Source organism: Myotis myotis, unplaced genomic scaffold, assembly GCF_014108235.1.
Source record: "Myotis myotis isolate mMyoMyo1 unplaced genomic scaffold, mMyoMyo1.p scaffold_m19_p_9, whole genome shotgun sequence".
Taxonomy (NCBI): Eukaryota; Metazoa; Chordata; class Mammalia; order Chiroptera; family Vespertilionidae; genus Myotis; species Myotis myotis.
The window spans coordinates 65086010-65112367 of NW_023416401.1; the positions used below are offsets into that span (position 1 = coordinate 65086010).

Genomic DNA, 26358 nt, shown 5'->3' on the forward strand with positions numbered 1-26358 from the left:
ACAGTTCTCTCAGTGCCACGTGCACGTCCCAGCTTGGAGGGCAGGGCCCTCCCAGCAAAATTATAGCCAACAGCTGTAGTTGTGAGCTTGAACCTATGGTCCCAACACGTGGCCCCACGTGCCTGAGTGATGTGGGCTTGATAGAGTTCAGGTGCATGTAATTGAGTAGGCCCGAAACCCACGAGAATGTTGTAAACATCTTGACCACACCCTTACTTTGCCTCGTGGAACCCGGCTATAACATAAAGACACGGCCTGTGGGCGCTGGCGCTCTCTCTCCTTCAGAGAAGCAGCATCCCACCGAGACCCAGCTTTCTTCTCTTGTCTTTTCTCCATCCTTCACTGCCCCCACTCGGACTCACCCTTGGCCATGCTGGCGCGGCACAATACTTACTATGTACGGGGCTTTAATAAATCAGAAAGAAAAAGATTCTACCCTCGGTAAAAATTGGTCCAAGGACATGAACAGACAATTCGAAGAGAAATAAACACAAATAGTTAATAAACTATGAAATCTTTCTCATCACTTTACTTTTACCTACCAACTGATAGAAGCGAACAGCAAATCATAGCATACTAGACATATTAGAATCTAGCTTTTAGTTAAAATTATTCAATTAGCCCTTCAGAGTCATAGCTGCATTGCAATATAGTCATGTCCTGGGGCCTGCAGTCCCGCCTGCAAAGCAAGTTTCAGAAGGTACGTATACTCCGCTTAAGATAACAGGAGAACATACACCGTGAAGCATGGAATGCAAAGCTCTGTTCTTTTCCTACTGTTCTTAGGATAATGTCACTGACTCACAACCCCAAGATGTGTTCTCTCCCACAGTCAAGTAGACCCAGACAGGAAGCCCCCAGGGGTTGAAAACAATCAGGTTGCTGAAGCTTGAGTAAGAACTGACCAATCAACACAGCCCAGGACCCTGAGCCCCTCGCTCATGGTTTCTGTTCTGTGAAAGCCCTTGTCTGTAAAGCATCGAGGAGCTTGGGTTTTTCCAGCACAAGCTACCCGGTCTCCCCAGTGCAGCGCTATACAATCACTGCCACTCTCTTTCACTGCACCAGTGTCAGCGCAACTGGCTATCTGCAGCGCCCGGTGGACAAACTCTTTTCTCTGTTACAGATATAAATCAAGTAGTCGTGAGGCCCAGATGCGGGAATTCTCCAAGACTTTTGGTCACTCTCAATCTGTCGGGTGACCCTACCAAGGCCATCACTATAAATCCGACCTAAAGGCTCATGTTGTCCAATCTTTATCTCCAGCCGGACTCCTCCCCACCTTTTTTCTTGGTACTTTTACATTCCTTGCATTAAAAGTGTTAGGAAAATACATCGCCTACCACGTTGTCGAACTGAAATTACAGGTAACTGATTATAGGACCCAACCGAGCCCCTCCTTAGTCTGCCTCCGGGACAACATCTGCGTCTCCCCCGACAAACTTTCCAACCATCACCACAAATCACTGGTTATTCCAGCCAGCTGGGGGGTGGAGGGGACAGAAAAAGTAAAGCCTGCTAAATTTGCATACACTTTAAGGCCAACACTGCAGCAGAGCTGACAAAAGGCCGGAAACTCAGAGTTCAGTCCGAGACTCCTTAACAGAGCGTTGTTTCTCACGTAAGGAAGGGCCAGAGGAAGACCATTGATGAGCTGGAATGTGGAGGACACTTCCTCCGAGGTGCCTGCCAATATCTGCAGCCTTCGAGAGAGGGATTCGCTCAGCTGGCTGTTGCAACTCTGTTATTACTAAGAATTTAAGGCCTGTCCTGGCTGGTGTGGCTCATTGGTTAGAGGGTCAGCCTGCGCATGGAAGGTCTGGGGTTTGATTCCCAGTCAAGTCTCTCTCACATCAATGTTTCTCTTTCTCTTTCTCTCTCCTTCCCTCCCTCTCCCTCTCCTATTTCCCTTCCTTCCACTCTCTCTAAAAATCAGTGGGAAAATATCCTCAAGGTGAGGATTAACAACAACAACAAGTTTTTAAAAAAGAATTTATGGGCCCTACCTGGACGCCAAAATGCCTTGTAAGAATCATTTACAAGAGCCAAGGTGGGCCGGGAGCCTCCCAGGACCTAATCCTGTTGGAGACACATTGGGGCCACCGACCAGTCAGTCTCTGGCATTGACGACATGCCCCTGCAGAATATTCCAGGTTCTCCTCAGCTCCGTTAAAGGCCTGGGCGATGCCATCCAGCCTGTCCGTGGAACCTCATATGTCCCATGTGGAGGCCCATCCATACTTGCTGCCTGCTTCAAAGACAACCCAGAGGTAAGACCCTCCCTAAGATTCAAGAGAAGGCCTTGACAAAGGGAAGATTCCTACACCATTGAGTATGATGACATCCCAGCCACAGAGAACTTTCTGGGCCTGCGTTTCACCCGCCATGAGCGTGCCCACGCTCCTCCTCAGACCCGAGCACCCTCACGTTTTTGGGACCCTGATCCAAAACCCAGCTCTTCCCATAAACTGTCCCCACTGCCCCTGAGTTGTGATGGGGGGGGGGGGCAAGGGAGGGGGGAGTAGGGACAGGAGCTCACCCCTCAGCCTGTCCTTCCTCCCAGCACTTCCCGCACAGAAACCATCCTCTGGTGTCTCTCTTCCCTCCTGGACCTGGAGCCTCCTCTCTCTGGACCCCCAGCTGCCACACTGAGCCTCTCCGGCAAATATTCTCATTATCATTATTTTTTCGAGAGAGGGAGTGGGTTCAGCAGCCAGCCCAAGGAAAACCTAGAAGCACAGTCCAAAATGAGGACTCCTAGAAGCACAGCCCGAAATGAGGGTTCCTGTGCACGTGACTACTGAGGAAATGCTTTCAGGAGAACCCATTAAGGGAGCGAGGGAAGCAGGACCGGGAGTGCTGTGGGCCCAGCGGGAGTCCAGCCACCGCCTGATCCCATGGGAGCTGTAGGGTGTGAATAACTGCACAGTTGTCCCGCCTTGAGACAAGCAGGCCAGGCCTTTGTATCCAGTGCCAGTCAGTCACCGACTCCAGGCCAGCCCTCAGAGGACAGGCTGCGCTCCCAGGCACTTCCCTGCAAGAGCAGTTCTCAGGACTAGGGAGCAGCTAAGGCCCCCCACGTCAACACCCACAGCATGCGGTAGGTACAGGGGATCCTGGTGGGCACCGCATCGTCCACTGCCTGTCCCATGTCTGGGCTTGAAGCAGCTCCTGGCTTTGTCACCTTCTCCCATACACCCTCAGGCTGGAAGGAAAGAGCTGCCCACACAGGATAGCCAGGTGCAGTGAGGGGCTGAGCTGTGGGAACGGGGAATAGACTTGCCCAAGCTCTGGACCAGTCAAAACCCTGAAGTTATTGCAGGAAGGATCCCTTCCTCTTCCTTCTCACAGACCTACCTCCCACTCACAGGCGCTTCCAGCCTCCCACTCCAGGCCTCTCAGATAAATGGAAGTCACCAGCTCAGCTTCCTGTGAAGAGGGCAAACATCAACTCTCAAGAAACGCAAGCAGGTGGGAAAAGCCATCCAAAACTCGCTTCAAAAAAATGATAACAAATATAAAATAAAACAAAACTTGCTCCAAAGAGTAGACTCTCCTCTGTTCCTAGCTCTTGGTTCCTCCAAGCTCCAGTGCCCTCACTCCCACTCTGCCAGGGTGCCCCGAAAACACAAGGCAATTAATCGGGTATTGGAGCATCCCTGGGACTGGGCTAATCGCTATACAGTTCCAGCCCAGAGACAAAGTGGCTCTCAGCTCACTTATCATCTGTAAAGTCCCCAGGGGAAGAGAAAGGGGGGGGGGGGGGGGACACACAAATGCAGAACAGAAAGGTAGGCAAACCCTGGCAGGAAAGTCCAGGGTGAGATGAAGAACCACACCCCCTTTGGTGGTTTGTGTTTTTTTTGTCTCCTAAACTGTCTTCCTGGTTGTATAGCAGGAGCCTGGCCCCTCCCCACTCCCACCTGAGCTCCCAGAGTAGGATGGAAGGTGGGGACAACAGCTAATTTATAGGACACAGGCAGTCCGTGTCTAAGGAAGTATAGCTAGGAAAAGGGCCAGGCGTGGGGAGGGGCGTGATTTCCACAGAAAATACCAAGGGCCACCCCACAGGACCACCCCTGAGCAGTGAGAGGGCTGTGCACACTTGGCAGGGCCTCCCCTGAAACCTAATGGGGACCGAGGAGCAGCTGACCTTGAGACACCACAGGACATCTCAGAGGTCCTCTTTAGACTCTCCCAGGGTCAGAGGGTGGGGCTGGGGGAGGCAGGATGGTGATTTAAAATACCCACGTCCAGGCTGTAACATCAGATGCTCTGGGTGGGGCCCAGGGTGAGCATTTTAAAAGCCTCCCCAGGTCCTGCCAATGTACAACCGGGGCTGAGAACCAGCGTGAAATCTGACAGGAACAGAGACCGAGGACACCGACACCTGCCTCTCAAAGCAGCTTTTCGAGAGTGGAGAGGACAGACTTTTCTAAAAGCAAACTGAGTTTGGCCTTTAGCGCCCCCCCTTCCCCATAACTAATATTCCGAAGGGGTAAGGGGACAATGCTGAGCCCCCAGAGGGCCAGTGTATGCAGGCGCACAGCCAACCCAAAGGGCCCGTCACGCAAAGCCAGGCACCACACCACAGAGGCCAGGAAGCCAGGAAGCCAGCCCCAGGCCCAGATGCAAAGGAAATGCTCGCTGGAGACTTCCCCTTTTGGGGCCTTCCCCACCTCTCCTCTGAACTCCGCCTTGCCCTCTGGAGACAATCTGTATCTCCTGGGTTGGACAAGCACTTTATCCCACACAGTGCTTCGTGCTACAGAGTTAAAGACCGCCCTAGCCGGTCTCCTGAGGACTCTGCTTCGCAGCCAAGCAGCTTTGACGGAGACAGTGCTGGCCCCTCTGCACTTCGGCCCCCTGCTATCGGGGCAGGAAGAAATGTAGATGGCAAACAGGAAACCCCAGCCCTGTTGCCACACGAGGAATGAGACTTGAGCTGTGGCCTGGGGCCCTGCCAAGATCTAGAGATTACAAGAGATTCCACCTCCCGATTCCCGAACCCGAGCCTGTCCTGGACGTGGGCAATTCGGGCTGCCTTGGAAAGAAACAGGATGCAATTTTGCCTCCTGCCTGCCTGAGTTATTCAATAAAAGGCCCACTTATTGGCCAGGCCCTTGTCCTCTCTGGGACCTGCCCACCCCACTGATCCCTGAGCCTCCCTTCCCGAAATGTACCTCCATCCCCTTTCCCACCCTGGGGGGCCGGGTGATCCACCCAAGCTCTCCCAAGCACTCTGCTCAGGAAAGGGCCTAAGCATCAAACACCACCAGGGGAAAGTTAAGGTCAAGTGTGCTGGTGCATGAACTGCACTTTCTCAGCTTTACTGTGACTGAATAAAAGGCTTGGCCCCTCCCCGCCTCAAAGAGTGTCAAGCATCATACAAGAAGGAAGGGAAAGGCATATGGGAGAAGGTGGCTTGCCCTGCCTGACAAGAAAGGCACTTACCTAAAGGCAGGTAGAAAAGAGAACTAGCAGACTAGTTACAGGAGGCCTGGACACCTGTTCCCCATAAACCCGGAGCAGAACAATCACAGTGTTATTATTGTGCTCATAATAAGACGACACATGTGAATAATAGGTAGCTACCATAAATGCGAGCCTACTGCGGGCTCTTACCTGCTCTGACTCACTTAATCCCCACAACCACCCCAGGAAGAAAGACGGAAATCCCAACATCTGGATAGATGTTTAGAAAGAAGCCCAAAGGCCCATAGCCTCACATCAGAGAATCGGGGTGTTGGAGTGAGACCAAAAAAAGGCATAAAGGAAGTAAAAACTCCAGACAGAAAAAGCTGTGTGTATGTGTGTGAATGTATAAGTATGGATCTGTGAGAGTGTGTGTATGGAGTGTATATGCACGCGCGCGCGCGCACACACACACACACACACACACACACACATGCGCGCGTGCGCGCGACTTAGATTCTGGCTCAGAGAAACCAAAGACCTAGACAGCTAACTCTCTCATGATATCTACAGACCCCCAGGGAAGAGCATGGTCACATCTGCCTCTCTAAAGCAGCACCTACATCACCTTCCACCAGAGGGGCCCAGCCAGGATGCACCCCTCATGGGCTAAAAGCCAACAGAGTGTGAAATTCCGTGTGACTGAGAGGAAGTCATGGGAAGTTGGTGGAGGTGACACTGGCCCTAATGAGGCAAATAAGATGAAGCATTCCCTGACCTGCATCTCTCAAGACTGAGGGCCCTTTTACAGGGTAGTTTCGTGTCCTAACTCAGGAAGGGCACATTAAGCTCTTCTCCAGTCCAGTAATTACAGGATTTAAGTGGAGACCCATGTGATCGGGGCCTGTATCACCCCATTGTGCTCAGAGCCCCAACTGGCTGGGTGTGGGTTAGCCTCTCAGCTCTGCAGGGACCTGCGACCTATCCGGGCAGGTGAGGAGGGGCACCTCCTGTTCCCCATTTCCGACCAGCACAGGTTTCTCGGGCCACACTTCCTGTTTACTGAGCTCTTTCTCTAAGACTCATCTCTGACCTCACATCCCCTTCCTCAGGGAACCCCAGCACTGCTTCCTTTTTTGGTGCTACAGGCTGACACCGACCTTGAATGCTGAGACCTTCGGGTTTCCCCTCCCTGCTACCTGGGGCCAGAATTGGAACCCAACAGCCAGGACCACTGGCCTCCTCCAGCCTAGAAGGGAGGTTCCTTGCACTTGGGCAGCAGTCCCGAGGGGAGAGTGGAGGCAGGGTCCCCAGTTCTGAGCCCTCCCCTGGGCAGCCACTGGGGGGCACCTTACATCCGCTCCCCTTTAACCTTGTGTGCTCCCTACAACTGCATACGGCAGATCCCTCACACAGCAGATCTCTTGCCCCTCAAATTGCCAGGACAGAGGGCACGTCCTGGGGTTTCCAGAACATTTCCAGGAGACTGAGGGGAAGTTTTTTCACAAAACCACATTCACACTCTCCCCCGCTGCCTTGTCCCCAGCTGACTAACCCTGACAGAAAACCAGCACCACAAAAAAAGCAGAACTTCTCCTCAAAATGGCCTTCAGAAGCCTCTCTTTACATTTGTAAACTCTTTGCATTTCCCCAACTTTCTGGGAGTGAAAGAGCAGCCTCCTCCTGGGCAGACAGGAAACAGGCAGAGCCAGGCACCAGGTAAAGAAAGCCCTGGAGAGCCCAGCGGTACGTGTCCCTCCCAGACCTACACTCTCTCCTCAACTCAGTGGAAGCCTCACAGGCCCTCACGGGAGCTCCCGCAATAAAGAAGGTAGGGCATTCCCCACAGCACTAGTTGTCCCAGAGCAAAGCCATTTGACCCACCCCTGTGACCCCTGAACAGAGTCATGAACTGGTTTCCTGGTTCTGGGTCCAGAAGTTTCCCAACCTCCTCTCACCTCAGACAGGAATAAAGCGTACACACCTCCTCCCCTGCCTCCCCGCATCCCCCACCCCACTGCACCTTGTGTCTGACTGCCCCGTCACACACACAACCCAGCACATGCACAAGAGAGCAATCCTTGTCCCAAATGTCCATATGAGTGGCTGTGAGATGTGTATGAGCTTTAGGAAGACAGCACCCATTATCTGAGGCTACCACCCATCTCCCCGGAGTTCTGGGGGCCTCCCGGACTCTAGCAGCGGACAGCGGACCCTGACTGTGCACAAACATCCAGCAGCCATACCCACAGCCACCATGTGGGTATTTAGCAGAGTTTGAAACACACAAATAGAAATAGAAAGGTTGACGCTCTCGTTCACAATCTTTAAGGAAGATGGTTTTCACCTTGTTTGGACCTCACTCACTGCAGGAGAGCTGTGAACCCCAAGCACAACTTCTCTATCCCCTCATCTCCTCCACCCACCCTTCTCACACACATACAAAAACCCTGGGATGATGAGGCATTCAGCAGCAGTAACATTTTGCCAAACATCATTTCAGAGGTGTGCCGCACCAGCACAGCCAAGGGTGAACCTGAGTGGGGGCGGCTGAAAGGCTTAGAAAAGACAGACTAGAGAATGAAAGCTGGGTCTCAGTGGGACGCTGCTTCTCTGAGAGACAGCGACCACGCCCACAGCCATGCCTTTATTTTATAGCCGGATTCCACGAGGCAAAGTAAGGGTGTGACCAAGATGTTTACAACATTCTCCTGGGTTTCAATCCTACTCAACTACATGCACCTGAACTCTACCAAGCCCACATCACTCAGGCACATGGGGCCACATGTTCGGACCATAGGTTCAAGCTTACAACTATAGCTGTTGGCTATAATTGAGCTGGGAGGGCCCTGCCCTCCAAGCTGGGACTTGCATGTGGCAATGAGAGGACTGTGCCCTCTCATCAGTCCAAGGCTTGAGCCTGTCCAAACACTGTAGCTGCTCCCCACACAGAGGCAAACATAAATGGATGACATGATATATTTTATAAAAATAGCATAATGTTTAGGAACCAGCTCTTTAGAAATACAATGGGGCCTTGACTTACAAGTGTCCCGACTAACGAGTTTTTTGAGATACCAGCTGCCTCTCGGCTGATTTTTTGCATTGAGTTGATAGAGTAATTTGAATTAACGAGCTCCTTAACCAGCTCTTAACGAGCTCGGTCTCGGAACGAATTAAACTCATAAGTCAAGGCCCCATTGTATATGTATCACCTTTTTTTGTATGTTTTTATGATTTTTAGAGAGGAAGGGAGAGGGAGAGAGAGAGAGAGAAACATCAATGAGAGAGAAACATCGACCAGCTGCCTCCTGCACACCCCCTACTGGGGATTGAGCCTGCATATTTTCCCATGTTAATATATATACTTCTTTAGTCCTATACGTTTTGTAGCCATGTAGTATTCCAAAGTACATAGACATACTGTAATTAACAAGTTTACTATGACTGGACATCTAGTCTCCATTTTTATTCTGATGGTTATTATTATAAAGAATGCTACAAAGGACATCGCTGTGCACGTATTCTTCTGCACTTGTCCAATTGAATCCTTAGGGTAAGAATTCCTACAGGTGGAATTGTTGAGTCCAAGACTCCCTTGGGAGGACTGTCAACAAAAAACTGAAGCAGGGATGTTGAATTCTGTCATATAAAAGTCCATTTCTCCACGTGGGCATTTCTTGGATTCCACTTGGGCATCTATGACATTGCATAGTGGTTCGGGGAAGTAGGGACTGCCTTTTCCATGAGAAATCATCTCTCCGCTCTGTCCCCATTGGGCTTCCTCTGGGGACACACCATGCCTGTGTGATGAAGTGACACTGGTACACAAGGAAGGCGGAATTTTACTGGGTTAATGCCTACCGAATTCCCTGGGCCAGCAGAAAAAGACTATAGCAAAACCTAGGATGGCCCAGTGCCGGGTGCCCCACAGTGGGCAACACACGTGTGGACACGCGAAAGGTATTCTTTTGTGAAAGGTTTTGTTCTTGTGTGGACAAAGGAAGAATGCAATGGAACCTTCCTAAAGAGACCAAAGGCTAAAAGGAACTTGTGGAATCATCTAACCCCGTGCCCTGGAGATAGGGAAACTGAAAGACTCATAGCATAAACATTCCAGTAATCTTTCAATGAACCCAGAAATTTCACACATAGTGAATCAGCCAGTTCAGGGCAGTGTTGAACATACTCCCAATTTTTTTTAATCCTCACTTGAGGATATGTTTTGGGTTTTAAAAATTGATTTTAGTGAGAGAGGAAAGGGGTGGGGGATGATAAACATCCATCGACTGCCTTCCCCCCGCACACTCTGACTGGGGATCAAATCCACAACCTAGGTATGTGCCCTGCCCGGGGAATGGATCCCAAAACCATTTTGGTGTATGGGACGGTGTTCTAACCAATTGAGCCACCCGGCCAGGGCTGGACATACTCCAAATTGTGACGCCTAGTACAATTCTTATCCTCCTCACCCTGTGTACGAAACTGGAAATCAAGATCTAAGATCAGCCCAGCCAGCGTGGCTCAGTGGTGGAGCATCAACCTATGAACCAGAAGGTCACGTTTTGATTCCCAGTCAGGGCACATGCCTGGGTTTCCGGCTCCTGTGGGGGGTGCAGGAGGCAGCCAATCAATGATTCCCTCATCAATGATGTTTCTATCTCTCTCTCCCTCTCTCTTCCTCTCTGAAATCAATGAAAATATGTATTTAAAAAAAAAAAAGATCTGAGGTCACATCCCAGCTCACACATGACCAGACATGTGCTGGGGTTGACTCCTACCGGCTCTCAAGCGCTGATGAAGCACATCTCATCCCAATTCAGTGTTGAGCGATGCCATGTTAGTAGCTTGAAATCTGCCACGTGGGTAAATTTACATCACAGAAACCAGCAAACGCCACCAAACGGGGCTTATTCACCTTCCTGCCCAGCCAAACATTCCTCAGCACATCACAGGTCACAATCTAGATGTGAAAACCATGAGCAGTTGACCTGGGTTCCCCACCTAACCTAAGGACAGCATTATAATTCTCCATGGTCCATTATAATTTTCACTCCCTAATCCACCACAGCCCCTTCGGTACTAATCAATGCGCCAGTAAATGTTTGCCTGAATGCTTGCTGTCTGCCAGGCCCCGAGCTGAGCTCACAGCACCATATCCCTGTGAGACAGTTATCAGTTCTGTCTTACAGTTGGGGAAACTGAAACTCAAGAGACTCCCGATGACTTTAATTATGGACTAAAGCCTCTCTTAGGGTGGTATTCCCCAGATGTTGACCCCAAGATAAGGGTTCAAGGGCCAGTGGAAGGCAGTGAGAAAGTGCACAGGGAAGGGAAGGCAGCCAATGGAGGGAGCCAGTTACCTGTGAGCCAGCAGACAACATGCCCCGAAGTTACCCCAACCAAGAGTCGAGGGAGCTGGAGTGTTTATGCACCTTCTCCCATCAGCCATTGCTCGAGGCCAGAGGAACATGGGAAGGGTGCTGCCATTGCTCAATGCCACGCAGCTAGGAAATGGTCAAATACAATTCAACTCCAAATTCAACACTGTTTTCATTACTCTTGAAGAAATGAGCCATTAATCAAACAAACACTCAAATGAGTGCCACTTATGGGTAAACTTGCTGGTGAAGTAAACTTACTTTGTCCAAGCACTTTGGGTGGACATGTCCAAGGAAAGCACAGGGTATCTTTTTACCAATTTCTATTAGTAGAATAGAAAAGCCCTTCTAAGTTCCTTTGCTCTTCCCTCGGGAACAGGCCAAATGCCCTTCCCCACCCCCTTCTCCTGTGAGAGGCTGCCCTCTGAAGTTTAGCCACAATTGCCTTGGGCGGGAGTCCTGAGCCCCAAGCTGTCATCATCCCAGCAGCTGCATCAACCTGTGATTACAGGCTTAGTCTGCCATCCGAGGGATGACCAACATGACCCCCTAGTCCCCCAGCCAGTCGAGGCTGAAGACTGTCCCTGTTTTCTGTGTCCTGCTTTCCCTCTGCCTCCTGCCCCATCCCCACCCCTCAACATGCTTCATGGGAACCCACAAGCAGGCCAGATAAATAAAACCACAATCATGGGTCTGTGGGAGCATAACCCATCTTAAGATTTGTTTTATTAAATTCTTCTGGAGAGGCAGGGAGGTGTTTAAATAGGACAGTGTGCCATTGGGTAAATCACTGCACCGTATTGTGGCCGGTGGGGGGAGAGGACCGCTGCCCTGGCTTTACAAACCAGCTGTAGCAGCTCTCAGCAGCTACGGACACAGACAGAGGCTGGGGGTCTTGTTCCATCCCAACTGCACAGCGGAGGCCTGCCCGGGGTTCCCTCAGAGGGAGGGGAGAAGGAAACGTGGGCAAGTCCCGCAGCTGCTCTTAGAACACCCAGTTCGAATCCCCTTCTCTCCATGGGGTTCGCCGGCAATCTGGCCCTGATTCTACACCCCACCTCCCAGTGAGCACACGTCCTGCCAAAGTACCCTAGACAGGACTGAAAGCAATGATCAGGCCGAGGTCCTCTGGTGACAGGACCCCTTTCTGGCAAGGTCCCGGGTCCAGCCCTGGGCACCCCGCAGAGATGCCAGGATGTGTGCTCCTGGGTTCTCTCTAGCCCACTCTCTCAGCCGTTCCTAAGCCAGTGGTTCTCAACCTTCCTAATGCCGCGACCCTTAAATACAGTTCCTCATGTTGTGGTGGCCCCAAACCATAAAATTATTTTTTTTATATATTTTTATTGATTTTTTACAGAGAGGAAGGGAGAGGGATAGAGTTAGAAACATCGATGAGAGGGAAACCTATCAGTTGCCTCCTGCATCCCCTACTGGGGATGTGCCCGCAACCAAGGTACATGCCCTTGACCGGAATCGAACCTGGGACCCTTCAGCCCGCAGGCCGACGCTCTATCCACTGAGCCAAACCGGTTAGGGCCATAAAATTATTTTCGTTGCTAGCAGACACAAATCTTGGCTCCAGGGCACCAGGAAATAGACCAAGAATTCCAAGCAAAACCAGCAGATGACTGAAAAGTCCCAAGTAGGCCAGTGCATCAGAGAGCTGAGGAGGACTGAGGGATCAAAAACAAGATGTAGGGTCATCTACCACTCCCAAGATAACACAAACTGGAGAGAAGGCCTGAACCCCCAAACAGAAGCCAGGCAGAAAAGCAGAGAGGTGAGTTACGGAGACCCAGGGCAGGGGGAGACCACCCTCAGGAAGGTGGGGTGCTGCCAGCTAGAGATGCAGCAGGTGCAAGTACTGCATATGCCCTGGCCCACTCAGCCTGGTGGAAAAGGTACACCCCACCTTCCCTAGGAGGAGGGCATGACTGGGGGCCCTAGATCCCCTGACCTCCTCTCAGCCAGGCTCCCCAAAAGTGCCCCTCATCATTCTAACAGATTTCACCAGCATGAAAACGAAGCCAGAGGAGCAAGGGATATGTGTAGGCTGCACCACACAATTATCCGATCTCCCCAATACTCTCCCTCTGCTCTCCCATCTTCTGAAGCAGGAGCAGGAGTCACCCCCAGCCTCTCCAGCACAGAGAGCCCCAACCTGTATCAGCCCAGACTCCCAGGTGCCCCGCAGGCTGCTTGCTATGCCTCCTTCTCCCAGAGCAAGAACTATTCTCTTTCCAAAATACCCCACCTCTCTGAGCTCAACTATCATTTGAGGCCCTCCCTGTTCAATTTACCCCGTCCCCCTCCCCCCCTCCAGGTTCCCTGCCCCAGCTCCTAGGCATCAGCTGGCCTGTCTAGAGGAGAAAGCACAGCTGGTGTGCAGACTCATGGCCCCACTCCAGGGTCTCTGTTCCCAAATGGGCACCTCCCACCCACACTTTGTCCCTAGGACACTGCCTTTGGACACGAGCTAAAAAGAAAGAACTCTCCTCAAACAACGCAATAAATATGACTTCGTCATGAGAAGTGTCTTTAATTTTTCAGACCCCCTGCAGAAAAAGTTCCCGGTAGGTCAATGTGGACTGGTAAGTACCATCATTCCAACCCCAGATTCCTCATCCAGATAATCTGGAAAGAAGGCTCCTGGCTCTGGCTGAGGCAGCTGCTCAAAACAATCATTGTTTCTAATTCTTTCCTCCCATTGTACCAAGATCAGCTGTGGCAGGAACTGAGTCCCGCTCCAGCGCAAATTGTTACCGGGCAGCTCACTGGTTCAGACGTTCATTCATTACATGTAAGGGACTCGCTATAAGCCTGGCCGGCTCTGGACACAGCCTCTGTCCTCTGGGAGAACACGTTCTAGGGCCCAGATTCCGGCCACCTGGAAATGAAGCGCATGGCAGCCGCGAGCAGCCGCCTGCCCAGTTCCTCCTGTCACGGAGGTGCAAAGGTGCTGCGAACCACCCAGGCCCCACAGAGCGCCCTGGGGCAAGAGGGGACCCTGGGCCTCCCAGCCCGGCCACTGCGCCGCTCGGCCGTCCCCGGTTTCTCCCAGTTTAGAAGCTGAATGCAAAGCAGGCGCTCGAAATGCAGAAGTGGCCGCGTCCGCCCAAGGCACCTGCCTCTCTCCGGCGCCGAGGACGAAAAGCTGAGGTCCCCTAGACCTCAAGCACCAGCTCCGGAGGCGGGCGGGAGACCGCAGAGGGGAAGTGTCCCGAGGACCAGGGGCCCCGAGCACCCTGAGCCCTTGTGGAGGCAGAGGGAGCCCGGGGGGGCTGGGGGGAGGCTGGAACCCGCCTCTGAGGAACGGACTGTCCGTTGGGCCGGGAAGGAGAGGACCGGATTGGAGTCCGGGCACTCACCAGGGTTGTGGGGGCCTCCCCTCCCTGCACCTGCCGCCCTGCCCCACCTCGCCAGGGAGTCGCCGGGACCCCGGGGATGGGGCGGAGGAGCCTTCCAGCCGCCGCCCAGGTTGCGGAGAGAAGGAAGGACCCCCGGGCTCGGGGCGGGAGGACGAACTTGGAGCCACAACTTTCTCCGGCCGGAAGGCAGGTCGGCTGGGGTTCCATGCCTACGCAGTCCCTGGGGAGTCCACACCCCCAGAAACCCCACGGGAACCCCCAGCGGTTGGGCAGGAGGGAGGAGACCGGGGGCGCGGGGGGCAGGCGAGGAGAGAGGGGCTGACCTGGACCCGGCCGTGCGGGGAAACTTTCGGGGAGGCGGAGACTGGCAGGGGAGAGAGGACCGCGGGGACCCCGCACCCGGCGTCCCGCGTGCTGCGCCCGGAGCCTGGCCCCCGCCCCCGCGCCCCGCGCCCAGAGCCTTGCCTGCGTTCCGAGCCCGCAGCATCGCTCGCGCCGCGGAGACCGTAGGTTGGAAGCCGGGGTGCCGCGGCAGGGGGGCTGCTCCAGCCTGCGCCTCGGCCACCCTTCAGCGGGTTCGGATCAAATCCGGCGGGGCGGGGCAGGGCCGGCGACCGCCACGAGATTGGGGGTCGGACGCCCCGCCCTCCTCGCTCCCTCTCCGCCCTCCTCGCCCTCTGCCCGCCCCTAAGCCTTTATCTTCCCCTATCCGGTGTGATCATCCTCCCTCCACTTCTTTCCTGAGCTCTCCATCTCTCCCCACACCCCTCTTCCCTCGCCTTTCTTCCTCTCCTGCTCTCCCGCCTTTCCCCCTCCCCCTCCCCCTCCCCCCGGGGGGCGGAGCCTCTCCCCTCCCTCCCAGACAATGGGGTGGCTGAGCGTCCCCTCCTTCCCTGCCTTTGAGTCAGAGCTGGGACTGTCAGTGCCTCTTCCGGGCTCTGGGGGGGCGGGGAGTGGGGGAGCGGGGGGGGGCGGGGGGGTGAGTGCGTGGAGGGGGTTAGTGTGCGAGGGCGGGGAGGATGCGCTGGTTTCCCTCCCCCATTCGCTCTGCCCTCTCCAAGAGGGATGGGGTCTTGGCCCCGCGCTGTGACAGCCACTCCCAGGGAACAGTCACGCTGTCCTGGGGAGCCCCGCTCGAGCTCCCCGGATTTCCCAGGCGAGGATGTAGGATTTTTTTTTTTCTCCTAACACACAGGCTTATTCCAAAAAGGGGTTGAGCCGAGCAGGAGCTAAGCCAGGTCCCTTCGACTTGGCGGGCTGGCAGACGTGACAATAATGTGAAGGAGGCCAAGTGTCTTTGTCCACCTCTCACCTCCCCCTCTTACCCATCCCTGGACCTCCAGGGGCTCTCAGTGCATAGGAAGCCCTAGAACATCTCAGCTGCCCCAGAGCAGGGGGAGTTGGGGGTAGGATTGGGGACTTATCTGTTTCTTCCCTATTTTCAGAATTCTCCTCCCACATGCATACCCCATTTCTGAAGAGTCAGTCCCCAAGCCAAAAGGGAAGGGGACCTAAAAGTGGAGGGTGGCCAGCCCCTAAGATAAAGCAGGATCAGCTCATCCCTCCTGAAAGCCGAACATTCTTCACTAAATTCATTGTTTGGATCTTGGAATGTGTCTCCCTTAGAAACAATGTTATACATGGTGATCTGCTTCCCAGGCCAGCCACAAAAGTCTTTTGAACCTAAAGCAGCTGTAGGGTGGTGCTGAAAACTGTGTCAGCTACCCAGGAACAAGGAGGCCACTGACCAGCTTTTTTTACAGGGGGGAAAAAAAGAAAAGAAAAAAGAAAAAAAAAACCTGGTTCTTTCCCCTTGAGCTATGAACACAAGGTTCTCCCATGAAGTCCCACTCCTATATATTAGTTAAGTTTCTTTGCAGGTAACATGAGCACCCTCAGGGGAATGTATTCTGAGAACATGAGGGTTTCCCTGTAGCCTCTGGGTCAGGATTGCAGGAAAGCTTAGTAAGAGGCAAATCAAGAGCCTAGAGGGCTTCCAGTAACACAGGAAGTCTTCTGTAGGGGCCAACTCTTCCCTTTCATCATAGACGGGCCTTTTCTGCACCCCAGACACATGACAAAGGGTGGCAATTACTTTCATCACTGGGGTATGGAGCTCCCCTGTTGAAGAAAGCCACCAGGTGAAGCTAGAATTCCTGAGTCTCTAGTCCTATCTCCCAGAAGAGCAACTCATTGGCCCAGCTTGGGTCAGGTGACCATTCAAAGCCCAATCAACTGGAGACAGGGGCGGGCTTAACTTATTCAAACTAGACTGCTAGGAACCCTAGCCATATACCCTGCTTAAAACAAAATCCACTCCCCTCCACTTGTACTCTCCATGGTGGTGAATAAATCAATTGATCAATTAGTTTAAGACACCAGAAACTGTCTTTTCATCAATTTCCCCATGTGGGAGCCACAGGAGAGGAAGGAATAGGCCTTTATCCTTCAAGGCAATATAGGGACAATACATCTGTAACAAGGTTAATATTTTGCAAACTAATACATTGAAGACTCCCCCACCCCCTTAAGCCCTGCTTCTTGCAGCCTTCCACCCCCAGGGACAGGGACAGGAGGCACACAGCCTCAGGAAAGCAGCAGATAAGCATTGCCTAGAACCAGTCATTTAATAGAAATGCAATGCAAACCACAGAAGAATTTGAAAACTTTCTAGCCACATTAAAAGCAGTAAAAAGAAACGAGTAAAATTAATTTTAATGTGTTGCATTTAAACCAAATGTTACCATATCAATGTGTAAACAATGTAAAGAAATCTTCATGAGGTATTTTATATTCTATTTTTCTAACAAAGCTAAAATCAGGGGTGCATTTACACACATCACAATTTGGACATTAAATTTACATCAAAAATACTTGACCTGTATTTGGGGTTTATAAAAGTTCTACTTGAAAAAGTAGAGGTTTCTCAATAACTGAATGAAGTATTCATTTTTTAAATTAAAGTTTTAATTAAGATTAGATAAGCTTAAAATTCAATTCCACATTTGAAATTTTAGTCACATTCCAAGTGCTCAGTAGCACATGTGGCTGGTGGCTACCATATTGGGCCTGCACAAGTTTAGGAAGCAAGGACGTCACCGTTTACAGAACAGTAGCAGAAATGTCAAGCACGGCCAGACAGAAAATTATTTTCCAGATTCCTTTATGTCCCCCTATAACATCTCAAGAGGCAGCTTTTGCCAGTAGATTCTGTTTTATGCCTCAGTAGAAGCAGGCTAATGCAGAGAAGAAGTGGGTGTCCAAAGCCCACTCTTCTGCTCCCAGTAGATTCTAGGAGAAGGGAGGAAGCAGGGGACACAGACAGTTGGAAATGCCACATCTACTGGGTTTGTGGCCTTCGACCGGAGCGAAGATGTATGCTGAGGGGCGAATGGAGTTCCGGGAATAGAAGAGAGAAGACTGCCACACTGGCTGCTCTCCCCTGTTCTCAGGCACTGACCAAGGGGAGGGGGCAGCCTCACTAAGGTCAACTTAGTAGATCACCATGGCTACACAGAGGGAGGGCCTGGGTTTAGCTTTCTGGAGTCTCTTCACAGTTCCTGCATGGCATAGACATGATGCAGAAGGTCCCACTTGCTCCCAAGGACCAGAGGCCTCAGAAGGAGCCTAGACTGTGAAGCACGGGCCTTCCACAAGGCCTGTTTGGGTTCCCTCAAAAGCAGAACCTGAGACAAAGACTTGGGGCAGGTTGTTTACTTACAAGTTGATCCCAAAAAGCAAGAAAATGAGACAGACAAGGAGAAGAAGCTAATAAAGGATGCACAACTGGGGCTCCATCCCTCTGGGAGCCCTCTCAGGAGCTGTGTAAAATGAGTGTCAGAATTGTCCTTTCTGTAGGTCAGGGGGCTGGGGCATTTATCCGCTGAACCTCACCCCTCACCAGCCGAGGATTACTCCTGGGAATGCTTTACTTGCCTCTTCTTACTTCCTGGCTGTGTGGACATCTTTGGCCTCCAGAAAGCATTTGAGGCAGAAGAGCAGGAGCCGCTGTCATTGGCACTTGAGGTGGAACTAGTCGTTGTGCATGTAGCTAGCTGCCCACCACAGCTATGCTGGGATGACAAGTGGGCCGAAGGGATGTGACACAGAACACACGAATCATTGGCTCTAAGGGCCAGCATGGAAAGGGCACGTTGACTGTGGAGGCTAGGGCAAGCGCTGGCAGGAGGTCATGATGGGGACTCAGAGGGAACGTGTCTGGATTCAGCCTGGAGATGGTTGGGTGGGTTAAAGCTCTTGTACCATAGGTATCTAAGTAGACTCAGGAGATTTATTTTTCTAGATTTTTCCTCCTCCAGTCAAAGAATAAACATGGGCTAGTGAAAGAAAGAAATGAGAGCAAAGGATCCAAAGTATATGGCCTTGACTTATTTCCAGCCAATATATCTTTTTTTCACATAAAATATTTGGTAGGGAGCCTTAAGGCTAAACTTTCTGGGCAGCTATCCACCTAAACAAAGTAGCTGAACTGTGTTTCAAATTAGATGGGAGATTTTATTTAATTTTTCTAGGAATCCATTCAAGTTTCCTTAACCCCAAGGTTACATTCCATCAAAGTTCCCCCTCCATTTCTGATTGTAGTGAAATATTAATGACTTAGTGTGAAAATGTTGCCCCCTCATAACACAAATTGAGTATGCATTCAAAATTATATTGATAGATATTTACTGGAGAGCTGTGGTATGCAAGGTGTCATGCTAGGCATGAGGAAGGATAAGAAAAATAAGAATCATGGAGCCAAAAAAGTCTTAGGCAGCCTCTCATCTAACATCACTTGGTAGGCTCAGAAACTGAAACTTAGAGAAACCAACTCACTACACCATTTGGTTGCAAGAAACAGAAGTCATTTGAGCCAGCCTAAGTAAGAGAGTTTGATTTTAAAGAACAGCTTCTTACAAGACTGATGAGAAAGAAGTCAGCCAGGTCCAAGGGCTACAGTATGGTGAGATAAGTGGCTCTGCAGTCTCTGTTTAGCATAGGAAAGGCTAAACCACCACACACACACACACACACACACACACACACACACACCTATGCATTATTCACAGCTTCCAATGAGCCAGAGAGAGCCTTCTTGCTAACAGTTGAGAAAGACTTTGTCTTGGATGAATGAAAATTGAGACCAAGGATTTTCTCATGAATTTAATCACTTAATTTTTTAAAATCACCTCTAAATAATAATTCAAAGAAAACTTACAAGTACATGAGAGAGAAAAATTCAAGACTAGGGAAAGAGGAGCAATATAAACCACCAGGGCTCAGGAACGAAGTGAAAGAGAAAATAAATCATCATAGACATGAAGGACCCAATGAAGCATCAAAACGCTAGTGAAAATTCCGCCAAGAATATGGAAGGTAGACTTCAGAAAAATGAACACAATTACATGCACGATGGCAATGAATCTGAAAATAAAAAGAAGAAATAATAGATATAGAACAAAGACCAAGGAAATCCAACATATGTATAATTGGCATCCAATTATATACAGGGTGTCCCCCAAAATGTATACACACTTTAACAGCTGATAGCTCAATTTTGGAAATGAAATGTATTTTAATAAACACTGCCTTTATAATTATTCAAAGTATATGTATACATTCTTTGGGAATACCCTATACACTTAAAAAACTTTTCTAAAACAAAAGAACTTGAACTTATTGACTGAAAGAACACACTATGTTCTGAGAGAATGGATATAGTTTTTTCTTCCCCCTAAGTCTTGCACCAGAATGTAAGTTCCAGGAGGTATGGGGACAGGGATTTTTGTTCTATTTGTCACTGCAATGTCCCTAATGTATAAAATAATGCTTGGCACATAGACACCCCCAATAAACATTCATTGACTAAATTGCTGAAGGAATAAACCAACTAACATTGACACACACTATTAATGTGACCACACTGCAGGGATAAAGATTCCTCTGGTTCCCCAGCAGAAAGGTCAAATCACCCATTAAAAAAAAAAAAAAAAAAAAAAAAAAAGCAGCTGGCTAAAGACTTCAGTACGAAAACATTCAAAGCTAAGAGACAATGTCATCAATGGCTATAAATAAAGAACCATGGTGTCCTTAGAAAAAGAAAACATGACCCAGGAACTATATGTCATCACAAACTGTCATTTCAAATCTAAAAACATGCAAATATTTTCAAAATTACAGAAATTCAGTCACCTTAAAGGAAATAATAAAAGACCAAGTTTGGAAAACAAATGAATAGAGAAACAGAGGCTAAAGCAGCAAAGTGGGTACTGAATACATCTATATTTGAGATTATAGGTAAAACGACTACTGGGATTAAGATAAAAACACAACATAAATATATAAACTCTTATGATATAGAAGTTATAAAACCAATGAAGGTAGGAATTTGTTAAGTAATCAGATTTCACTTTTTATAGGAGGGGAATAAAAAGATATGTTTAAAGTAAATAGCCCAGGTAACCCTATATAATAAAAGCCCAGCAACCATAATGGCAGAATGACCAGAACGACCCTTGACCAGTCACTATGAGGTGCACTGACCACCTCTCGGTCCCTATCCCCAGCCGCAGGCTCCGATCACCCAATGGCGAACAGGGACCCAGGGGTGGGTGGCAGGGGATGTGGGCAGCGCAGGCCAAGGCCCCTGCCTAACCCCCCCACACCGGTCGTCCCACACACAGAGGGCGACCCAGGGTGGGCGCAGAGCCACAAGTGGGCGGGACCAGCTGACCTCTCAGTCCCTCCTCCCCCAGCCGTCAGGCTCTGATCGCCCGATGGCAAACTGGGCACCTGGGTGGGTGGCAGCGGGGGGCAGGGCCAGCTGCCAGCAGCCAGGGAAGATGGCCTTGATTACAGGTTAGGCCTAGGGACCATACCAGCGCACGAATTTCGTGCGCCAGGCCTCTAGTAGAGATATAAAGTTGTGCAAGTACCCACTAGAGAGGGCTTTTCAGCTGGGTGGGGGTGGGGGTGGGGGGTGCCTGCATCACTGGTGGTCTTGAAATTTGAGCAGCGCTGATGTCATTTTGTGTTTTGGGATCAAAGAAAATGAGGAAACTGCAAAGCGCGCAACAGTCTTGCACAAAGGAGATTTGTCTCATCTAAGAACACTCACTCCTCCCCGTGGAGAAATAACCAACCAAAACTGCAGAGAAGGGAGGGCAGGGCAAGGGAGGAGAGGAAAGAAGAGAGAAGGGATAAAGTAGAAGCACAGTGATTCATCATCACTTGTGGAGAGTCAAAGGATATTGTCTTAAGAAGATTAACTAAACTATACAGCAATTTGAGTGCTCTTTTGTACTATTTGAATTGTTTCATATGCAAATATTAACTAATCAAAAAATTTAAAAAGATAGTCCTATGGGATGCAGGAAGTGGTGGGCTGATAGTGGAGCAAGTCAGTTAGATGCTGGTAGGGATTTCTTTCTTTTTTAAATTTTTTATTGATTTTTAGAGAGAGAGAAAGAGAGAGAGAAACATCAATCAGCTGCCTCCCACTTGCACCCCAACCAGGGACCAAACCTGCAACCTGGGTATGTGCCCTGACCAGAATTGGCCTTTCAATGTACAGGACGAAGCTCCAGCCAACTGAATCACACTGGCCAGGGCACTGGTAGAGATTTCCGAAGTGTCCAGCATGTTGCCTCTTCAATAGAGTTATACCCAGAAGGATGGCGGTGGACAGTAAGACCCTCAGACTTCAGGACAGTTTTGGATCTGAAAGTGGAGAAGAACTATGCCACTTTCTATCAGGCATAACCTGGAGTAACCTGGCAGCCATGACATGGGGGCTACCTAGGGCATCTTCAGGAGGGGAGGGACCTACGCAGACCCAGAAAACTCTGGGGCCTATAGAGGGTATGGGAGACAGCCAACATTTTTATATCCCAGAGGAGGGCATGGAAGTCAGATGGGAGAAAGCTGAGAGACCTGAGGATATATCACAGTTGAGACAAGAGGACCCACAGAAAGGAAATGGTCTGGGCCATGCCAGGGACCACACTGGAACTCAGACATGTTGAGGGAGTCAGGGTGGAAGGATGTACCCAGAACCAGCATGACACCCACCAGGACCAGATGCCTGCTCCCACCCCCAACTGCCAAGATGCTCTATGACCCTACCACCACTACCACCACCACCACCACCACCAGCACCACCAGCACCAGCACCAGCACCAGCACCACCAGCAGCACCAGCAGCACCACCAGCACCACCAGCACCACCAGCACCACCAGCACCACCAGCACCAGCACCAGCACCAGCAGCAGCACCACCACCACCAGCACCACCAGCACCACCAGCACCACCACCATCAGCAGCAGCAGCAGCAGCAAAACTGAAATGAGACCCAGGAAGGTGGGGACGGGCAGACCGAAAAGAACATTTCAGAATTAACCGAATTTAACTTAAAATGACCAACTTTACCACAAATTAACCAAGATGTTTTCTGCTCTAGAAAAATGAAGGTAGAGAGTAGAAATTAATTTTTGTGTGAGGTTTTTGTGGTGTGTGTGTTGTTTTTTTTTAGTTTCATGTGCTACACGGAAGCGCGTAGGACAGTGGTTCTCAACCTTGGCTGCACATTAGAATCACCTGGGAATCGTTTTAAAATCCTGATTTCTGGGCCTCATCCTCCAGAAATTCTGTTTCTTTGTTACTAATGTTGTGGCCCCACCCCATAACAAAGAAACAGAATTTCCGGAGGATGAGGCCCAGAAATCAGGATTTTAAAAAGATTCCCAGGTGATTCTAATGTGCAGCCAAGGTTGAGAACCACTGGCCTAGGAAGACAAGACAGGGTGTATGAGGAGAGCCCTCAGGAAGGAGGTGACATCTGGGTTGAGTCTCAGAGACTGAGCAGGAATTGCTTAGATGGAGAAGGGCATTCCAGGCAGCGCTACAGCAAGTTCAAAGCCATGAAAAGCCTGGCTGGTCAGAGAACAGCATGTGGTCCAGTGTGGCTGGAACAGAAGGTGGGAAGTGAGAGGTGTTTTATGTTCCACTTTTGCAGCCAAAAAAGAAAACTCAAGACCAGTCAAGGTCCTTGGTGCCTGCAGTGTTTCAAACACAGCTGTCCTGCCCCTCCCTAATGTGTGGAGGTTGTCCAAACTGCAGGGCCAGAGAGGGAGCCAACACCTCCTCTCTCATGGAGATGCAGCCCGGCTGAGAGGAGCCAGCTGGGGGAAGTTTCTTGGAGGATAAATATGATTACTGGGCCAAGAAGCCTCTGGAAGGAGCCAAGGAAGGGAGAGCAGGACAGCCAAACCAGCGGGACTGGTCCATGGGCCTCTTCCAGGCTTTGTGAGACACTGACCCTCCGCCCAGAGCTGGCCAGAGCTCTGCAGTTGCAAAGCCAGTGTTCAGGGCTATCGCCCAATGTCACCACTTTGAGACCTGGACAGCCCCTCCTGCCTGGCCCTGGCCCACCCCATCCTCTCCGTGCACAGAAATGAAAGTTCGGCATGTTCTCTCCCACACTCCCTAATCACTTTGCTATGGAGACGTCCCAGATGCAGCAAGCAGCTCACGCCTTCTTGCTGTGCCCCTGATTGAGAACAGGCCTGGGCTGTCCAGGCCTTCCAACAACCTTAACCTCTTCCTCCCCAGACCCAGGCCATCTTGAAATAGCTAATTTACTAGACGGAGAATGTAACTTCCAATGTCCAGTCACCTGGCTCTTGGGCCGTGAAAACAGTGCCCAGGCAAGCAGGGAGGAGAGCAGGGGGAGACGGGCACAGGATGAGGTGGGAGAGGTCAGGTCATGCCTTACACTGTAGGCTACAGTGAGGAGTGTGGGGTTGCATTCATATAGCGATGGGATGCCCTTAGAATGCTTTATTACAGTGATCAGTCCTTCCGCCGTTGTGGGAGAAGCCAGGGAGGTAACATCTGGAAGAAGACGGTTGGAGATCAGAAAAAAGTCACAAACCGGAACCACAAAGCAGGGGAAGTGATGAAGAAATCTACAAGAGGCTGTTGCCCTTGTAATCAGGGGTAAACCTGGGTCAGCCAGTGCAGGCGAAAAGAAAAGCTGGTTGAAAGTGGGGGACAGGAAGAATGAATGGGAACCCACAGAGACACACCAGAATCCATGAGGACAAACCGGAACCTGCATCTGTCTTTCACAGCCGGAGGGTGACCTGCAGACACACCAGCGCACTCACCTCAGAGCTGCACGTGGAGTGAATTTAGCATGAGGAGGAGGAGCTAGTGGCTGACTGCCCCCCTCCGCCCTCTTCCCCCCACCCCACTCCCCCTCTCCCTGCCACGAATGAGGCCATCCAGCAGATCAGGGACCAGGATGGAAGCAGCTGCAGTGACACGGGACCCTGCACCTGTCTTCCAAAAGTAATATCCCCTGCTGCTGCTTGATGTCTCTTTCCAAATTTTGCACAGGTTTCTCTTCTGGCCAACCCTGATCTGGCCCTGTACAGTGAAGGGAATGCTGAGAAATGTAACTCGAGCTTAGCTTGGTTGACACAGTACCAGCTCCCATAGACTCCCAAATAGAGACCTGGGTGTAGCATAAATTGAGAGCTTTCTCTAATGCTGGTTTTGTTTAATATTCCAAATGCACTCATACAAACTTAGCATTGTTTCTAAATGCTGTTTATAAAAATTATATTTGTAGAAGTGATGGCATAGGATTTCTTTGGTCTCAATTTTTACTGAATTCCTTCTTTACTTGATAAGTGCATCTGTCTTTTGTTTATCATTTTGCGAATTTGCACACTTAAACCATTTAATGACTATATCATTGAAAGTACTTTATTTGCCTGGGCAGGTTTGGCTCGGTGGTTAGAGTGTCAGCCCGCGGACCTAAGAGTCACTGGTTTGATTCCTGGCTCAAGGGTATGTACCTCTGTTGTGGGTTTGATCCCAGCCCCTGTTGGGGCGCAAGCAAGGGACAACCACGTCAATGTTTCTCTCTCTCCCCCTTCCACTCTCTCTAAAGATCTTGAGAAAAATATCCTCATTTCTCGGGTGAAGATTTAAAAAAAAAAAAAAAGTAGTTGATCTTTAAGAAATTGCATTGGGCTGCCATTGAAGGCTTTACATTTTTTTCCCCACATATTTATTCATCCAGTGTAAACCTCAACACAATAAACCACATGATTTCAGATATTTGGGAAGGAAATATTTCCTGGTTAAGTGAAAAACTGTTGGATGGCTCCTGGAAGACCTTTATTTTATTGTTTAATGTGAAACATTTCGTTGAGAAGTCCAGCCCCTCTTTTTTCAGTTTGCTGTAATTTACATTCACTCACTGAGCAGAACTTGTATTGATCAGTGGGACCTTGTTTATTCCAGGGGTTGGGGTTATTCTTTCTGTCCCAACAGACATCTGTTGGGCCTTTGGGCGAACAATGGGCCTTTCAAAATACATACTGTTAAATCTAACAGGATAAAACACTGTATGAAATTGTGTAGCATAAATACTAAGTATTTATAAATAGAAGAAACATATTACAAGAGAAATTCAAATAAACTGTCAGCAAAACTTAGACATTAAAGGATTCAGAAGTGAGAGCTTTCTAAATGTCTCATCTGGGAAGATAGAAAAATGAAAGTATTACGTTTGTCTCAACTTATTGAGGGGGAGTGAGAGGAGTGGTCTGTGTCCTGTTTTCATTTTATATATATATATATATGTCTAAGCGACCAAACGACAGGTCGACCGGTCGCTATGACTCACACTGACCACCAGGAGGCAGACACTCAATGCAGGAGCTCCCCGCTGGTGGTCAGTGCGCTCCCACAGGGGAGTGCCGCTCAGCCAGAAGCCAGGCTCACAGCTGGCAAATGCAGTTGCAATGGCGCAAGTCTCTCCCACCTCCGTGGCAGCGCTACCCAGCAGCAGCAGCAGCAGGTGCAGCAGGGCTGGGATGAGCTGGAGCAGCGCCTGGCCCCAGCTCGGGCTACTCCCCAGCCACCTGCCGCTTCCCACACTGCTACATCCCTCAGGGGATGTCAGACTGCCGGTTTCAGCCCGATCCCTGCAGGCCTCAGGCCGAAACTGGCAGTCCAACATCCCCCAAGGGGTCCTGGATTGCAAAAGGGTGCAGGCCAGGCTGAGGGACCCCACTGGTGCACAAATCTGTGCCCCAGGCCTCTAGTATAATTATATTTTTAAATTATGAAATCTGGGGAAAAGTCAATGATATTCCCTACCTAACTGGCAGAGAAGGGA

At 50.3% G+C, this 26358-nt stretch overlaps 1 protein-coding gene across 4 annotated transcripts in view; it reads right to left on the reverse strand.

Moving 5' to 3' along the window:
- The window catches only part of RASSF2 (Ras association domain family member 2), a 41772-nt gene extending 26848 nt beyond the window's left edge, over nucleotides 1-14924 (reverse strand). The window contains exons 1-2 of one of the 4 annotated variants that reach the window (XM_036321870.1): nucleotides 14630-14918; nucleotides 3358-3429 (exon numbers count right to left, since the gene is read on the reverse strand). The gene's annotated coding sequence lies outside the window, so the exon portion shown is untranslated. Of the gene's footprint in view, nucleotides 1-3357; nucleotides 3430-14629 lie in introns of all 4 variants that reach the window. The other 3 variants (XM_036321873.1, XM_036321871.1, XM_036321869.1) reach the window with 3 other exon arrangements.
- Nucleotides 14925-26358: the final 11434 nt, after the last annotated feature.